We start from the raw sequence: 5,680 nt of genomic DNA on the forward strand, positions 1-5,680 counted from the left end.
AAGCCATACATGGAGAACCCCTTGCAACCTTTTAAACCAGTGTTTCTCTACCTTTTCAGACTCAAGGCAACCCTTATTTGATTTGAGCACCTGGCCATAACTTCTGTATTTTAAAAATAAATTTATGTATTACAGTGTATGTATTCCCTCCTTACAGAGGGGTAGGGCATTGGCCAGGCAGGGACAGGCCTGAGCCTGCACTTATGTCCTCATAACTTGCAGCACCCTTCATAAGATCTTGCAGCACCCAAAGGTGCTCTGGCACCTTTATTGAGGATCACTGTTTTAAAAGGAAGCTGCTTATCAGAAATAGAGCAGGCTTTTAGAAATGTAGGCCATAAATCAGCATAACCACAAGAGAGAACAACAGCTGCCCAACCTGATTTGGCACACACAAGTTAGCACAAAAAAATATAGAGTCCCCTTGATTTTTCTCCCCTCTGTCAATCCAAACACTTTTCAGGTTGCCATTCCTTACTAGAGCACTTGAGAATTGTTCAATGCTTTGTCATAAAGCAGCATTTCTCAACTTGTTGCTCGTGACCCAAAAGTGGTTTGCAAGAATATATGAAAGGGTTGTGAGCAAACTTTAAAAATCAATAAAATAAACTTTTAAAATGGATTCGTCTTTAAAGGAGAAAAACATGGGAAACCATGGCTTTTCCCTTGCAGGCTAGCAGAGTTCCAGTCTGCGAAGGGCTGCTTGGGGACCCGCTGCCCCACACCCCCTCCTCCTCACCCCACACATTGGGGGCCTGGGAGTTGGGAGTGAGGGGCACTGGGTTCGGACTGGCCATCAATGTTTACAAATGGGTCCTTGTACAAAAAAGTTTAAGAATGACTGTCGTAAAGTTTAAGCTCAGCTTGACTTTAAGCAAAAATATAACAACATTTGTTATGTAGTAACAGGAATAACACCTTTCATAGTTTCCTGTTATGAAGTGGCAGATGTTTCAGAATAAAGAAAGGAGGATGTAAGGCTCATATTGGTTATTCTAACTTTCATGTAACTTGGGAACTATGCCAGACACAACACTACAGTGTTTGCACATTGCTCAGGGTCCCCACAAGGGGCCAAATTCTAGTCCCACTGTCAGGAACATAAGTAGACTCAAGTGCCTAAGTGCAAATTCTATTCTACCCAGTTCAAGTCCTGAAAAAAATCCATTAATGCATCTACTTTTGCAGCACTGCTGCATTAACTGTTTTTCAGGGACTTGAGCAGGGTGAAATGGAAGCACACAGAGGTGCCAAAGCCCACTTATGTGGGAATTAATTAAATGGAATCTGGCTCTAGATGTCTGATCAATGTATCCTCTCAATGTACCATAAAACCTAACACAAGAGTTCGCACTTCCCTGAGCTTGACCAGAAAGCCTGGGAGGGAGGGAACTCTTATCTTCTTTTCTCTCAGCTTTCTGGTTGTTCCAAGTGGAGCACGGGGGATTTGCCAGTACCCCTTTGTCAGACTGTGTGTGTACTTGGCCTTCCCCAGTCATTGTATCAATTCATTGACTCAAAGCATTAGATATGCATCAAACTTTGATACCTCATTTAGTTTGCAGAAATCAATGCAGAACTCTATTGCTTGATCTGGCTTGGGAATTAACATGACTGGGCTGCATCATTTGGTCGTCAGTTCTTCGGTCACTTCCTTAACTAATGTATTGTTTACTTCCCTTTTTATCATTTCCCCATAGTCACTTGGGTATCTGGGAGAACCCCTTTTGAACGACAACCTGGTTTTAGAGTGATTTGATGACTGATTACAGAGGTTCTCCCTTGCTTAGTGTGCGGGCCGGGAGTGACCCGAGCCCTTTTCCGTGCTGCACGCGGGCTGTGGCCAGCAGCCCGGGCACGCTGGATCGGAGAGGGAGGGCGACGAGCTGGAATTAGGCACAAACGCTTAGCGGTAGTTTTAAAGATTGCTTACTTACACCAAGATGGCAGTGGTGTAGGCTGGAAAACTTGCTTGAGTTGCAGTTACAGACAGGAAAGAAGAGAGGCGGACAAGAGTTCTAAACTCGTGAACTCTAGCCCAATCCGGCTGAAGGCTCTGAACACGCGAGCCTGTCGTCTCAACCGAAGAAAATACTCGTCCGAAAGAGCTCTGAATAAACTCACACGAAGTTTGCTAGGCTCCGTGGGTCCGGTTCTTTTGCGCGCGGGAAGGGATACGTCTGGACTGTGATCGACGACGGGGAGAAGCTAGAGGCTGATCAGACCTCTGTTGCCTGCTTGAAATGCGTTGGGTCCGTAAGGATCCGCAGCGCTTAGAGATCTTCACACAGCGTGAAGTCTCCTCCTCCTGGTGTTCGTGGAGTCCTCCAACTTGGGTGGAAACCACTCAAGCCTTTTATACGGCTAGCAAGCCAATCACTAGCCGCCACGTGTGAATAATTTAGAACTGGCCAATAATGGGGCTCGAATTAGCATACAAATGGCGGGAACTCTTTGCAACGAGCATTTCTGTGCTGCAACAAAGAAATGCACCCTGCAAAGAAAGCTTCCAATTGGCGGGAAATTCTCCCTTGCACCGGGGTTCTCTTTTGCAGCAGAAAACTCCACTGTGCAAAGAAGCTATAATTTAGCAGGAACAATTTAGCAGTGCCGAAGCACACAAAAACAGAAATCACACCCTTTGGGTTGTGACACTTAGTTGTAAACCTCTCCAGAAAACCTTTCAGTTGGTCCTTGTTTTCACAGTACCAGGCTTCCTTCTGTTGGAATAGGAATAAATTAATTCCCCAAATGACCTCATTTGATGAGATGAGAGCTGACTGGGATTTCCCAGGTCTTCTGTAACCACTGGGGTTTCAAGAGGTTGGTGTGGTATATCTGTGACCTATGTCATCTTCCCACAAGCTGCAATTTATAGTCCAGATCCACCACTCACATTATGAACTCACATGGCCCCTGCCATTTAGTGAGTAGATTGCTTTCTGACAAGAGGAATAACAGCAGGACACAGTCTCTGGGTGATAGACTTGGCGCTGCACATTCTTGTTATAACATTGTTCCTGCACGTGCTGTGCAGTTCTGAGGTTTTCCCTGGTAAAGACCCCCCACTAAGTCCAGTCACTCCTACAGCACATGGATGACATTCTCGGCCTTCATGCCTTGCTCTTTCCTTGATGCTGCCTCCTGTATAGGAGTTCAAAGGGAGAGAACCCAGTAGATGATTGGGGTATCTCCCAGATTGAGAACAGTAAATAAGATAGATGCATGTCCCTTTTCCAGGGCTCCTCCACATTTCTTTAACATTCCCTTTAGAGTCTGGTTGGACCCCTCCACCAGACCATCTTTAGCAATTCCATGGTCATTGTTTGGGCCAAGGCATTATGAATCGCCACTGCCTTTGGGTACTGGATAGTATAATCCATAAGGATGAGGATAAAGCAGTACCTGGTGGTGCTGGGTTTCAAGAGTCCTGCAATCTTTATCCCAACCTGTCCAAACAGGGTACCCACCAAGGGCAATGGAATCAATGGTGCCCAGTCCCATGGGCATGAGACCACCAGCTGGCCTTCAGGCCATAAAGCACAGTAATCCTTAATGTCTTGGTAAATTCCAGGCCAGAAGAACCTGGAAAGTACCCTTTCCTGGGTTTTCTCAACCCCCTAAATGGAAACAGACTAAGGGCTTCCCCTAGTGCACCCTCCTAGTTGTGATCCTTTTTTGGCCCCAACTCTGTGACCTGAGGTTGCTGAGCTCATCCTTATTGATTTTGGGGGGTTTAGGGTTTTTTTTAAAGGAAATGTTTTCATGTTCCAAGTCAAATCAGCCAAATCAATTCCAAATCCATGAGTCATTCAAGAACCATAATTGGCCCTACCACATACATACTACCAGCAAACATCCTCCACCCCTGCATGGGGCTTCAGATGCTTCCAAATCCTTTGGCAGGCATCCCACATGCAGGCCCAAGCCTGGAGGCTTGGGGTTTGGATGCCCCTGAATTTCACTTGCCCTCAGCTGTATGGCCACAGGAGCAAGCTAGGGAGGAGTCTCCCATTTCCATAAAGTAGGCAGAAAGCCAAGATTTTCCTACTGAAAGAGAAAGTGGGAGGTTAACTATACATTACCTCTGCCCATGTACTACCCCTTGCCAAAAAAAGTGGTTATCCTCAGCAACTAGGAAAACTGCCTTAGTGGTCATGATGTTTCCCCCGCCAGGTAAGTATTGAGCCCATCCTTATTGTTTCAGGGAGTGAGATAGGAGTCCTGGGCCAAGTGTACAACCACCACCCAATAGCTTATGAGCCGCACCTGATTTTCCTCATTTTATATTTAGGTAGGGAGACCATCTGTCCCATTTTTCCTGGAAGAGTCCTGGATTTTGGAAGCTGGTTCCAGGTATGGGGCACAGATTAAAATGAGCATCCCGGGTGTGGGGTACAGTCCATCAAGAAAGGGAAGTGGTGCAGTGCCCCAGGAAAGCTGCCTATCGCAGCATGCCACTTCATCTCTGTCTCTCCCTGTAGTGGGTTGCTGACTTGGAAGAGAGGGAGGGAGCAAGGAGGAGGAGGGGAGGGAGAGGGGGAGGTAGAGCAGTGTCATAGAGAAGTAGGGCTGGAAGGGACCTCCAGAGGTCATCTAGTCCAACCACCTGCCTGAGGCAGGATCACCCCTATCCTATACAATCCATAATCTAAACTCTACATAAAACTACCATCAAAACTGATACAATGCAGACCTAACACCCTAAGATACCACAGGTAAAGCAGAGGAACCATGGTGGCCAAAATCCTTCTTCTATGAGATGTGGTCAATATCCTGGATATCTTGTATTGCCAATTGGGACAGATGGTCACCCTATATTTAAGCTTTGGTGGGCCCAGCTGGAAACTTCCCACACTCTAATCCCACCTCTAAAAAGTCCTCAATAAGGCAAACTGCTTGCTTAAGGTCCATAACCCACTGTGTATGGACCCACTCACAGGCTCCTACTGGCAAGATTTGTCTGAACCTTTTGACTGTCCCAAATTCCATGAATTTCATGGGCAAGTTGGATTCCAGGTACATATGTCTAAGGTGCTGTGCAACTGCTTAAGGTCAAGAGTCTAGGTCACAGGCTTTGCCAGGAACTGGCATCTACATTCTTCCTTCATGAGCCCCACTCAATTTAAAATGGTAGGCTTGAGGGTGTCAAAACTGTGAGTGGCCTCAGCCCAAAGGACCCAGTAGGTTGCTTGAGCTACCCCTGTCAGGTAGGATGCCAGTTTGGTAGCTCATTGCTCCTAGGGCTACTGATATATCCCAACCACCTGTTCAAATGTCTCTAAAAATGCTTCAGGGTCATCATCAGGCCCCATTTTGGTAAGAGTTTCACTCGCTTCTGCCTGAGTTAGGAAAACTTCACCCACTTGCATGCTGGGCTTCACTTGTTCCAGCAATTTAAGCATGAAGTGCTGCTGCTCCTCTTGTCACTTTTGCTCAGACTGGTGCTGCTGAACTGGGAACTGCTGGAATACCTGCTATGGTTCCTGAAATGCCCATTGCTGCTGTGGTCCCTCCATCTATTGCAGCAGCATCTTGGGGTACATTCTGATGGCCCATGTCTGAGGCCTGACCACGTTTTCCACTACCAGTAAGTGGGTTGGGTGCCTGCTGCCACACACGTGGGCTTTGGCTCCTTAAGAGCCCCTCAGCCAGTCCAAACAATAGTCTATAAGTGGGT

At 46.8% G+C, this 5,680-nt stretch overlaps 1 pseudogene; it reads right to left on the reverse strand.

The window, feature by feature from the left end:
- Window positions 1-3,986: 3,986 nt before the first annotated feature.
- Window positions 3,987-4,184, reverse strand: LOC112551201 (annotated as a pseudogene).
- Window positions 4,185-5,680: the final 1,496 nt, after the last annotated feature.

This window comes from Alligator sinensis, unplaced genomic scaffold (genome assembly GCF_000455745.1).
Source record: "Alligator sinensis unplaced genomic scaffold, ASM45574v1 scaffold327_1, whole genome shotgun sequence".
Classification (NCBI taxonomy): domain Eukaryota; kingdom Metazoa; phylum Chordata; order Crocodylia; family Alligatoridae; genus Alligator; species Alligator sinensis.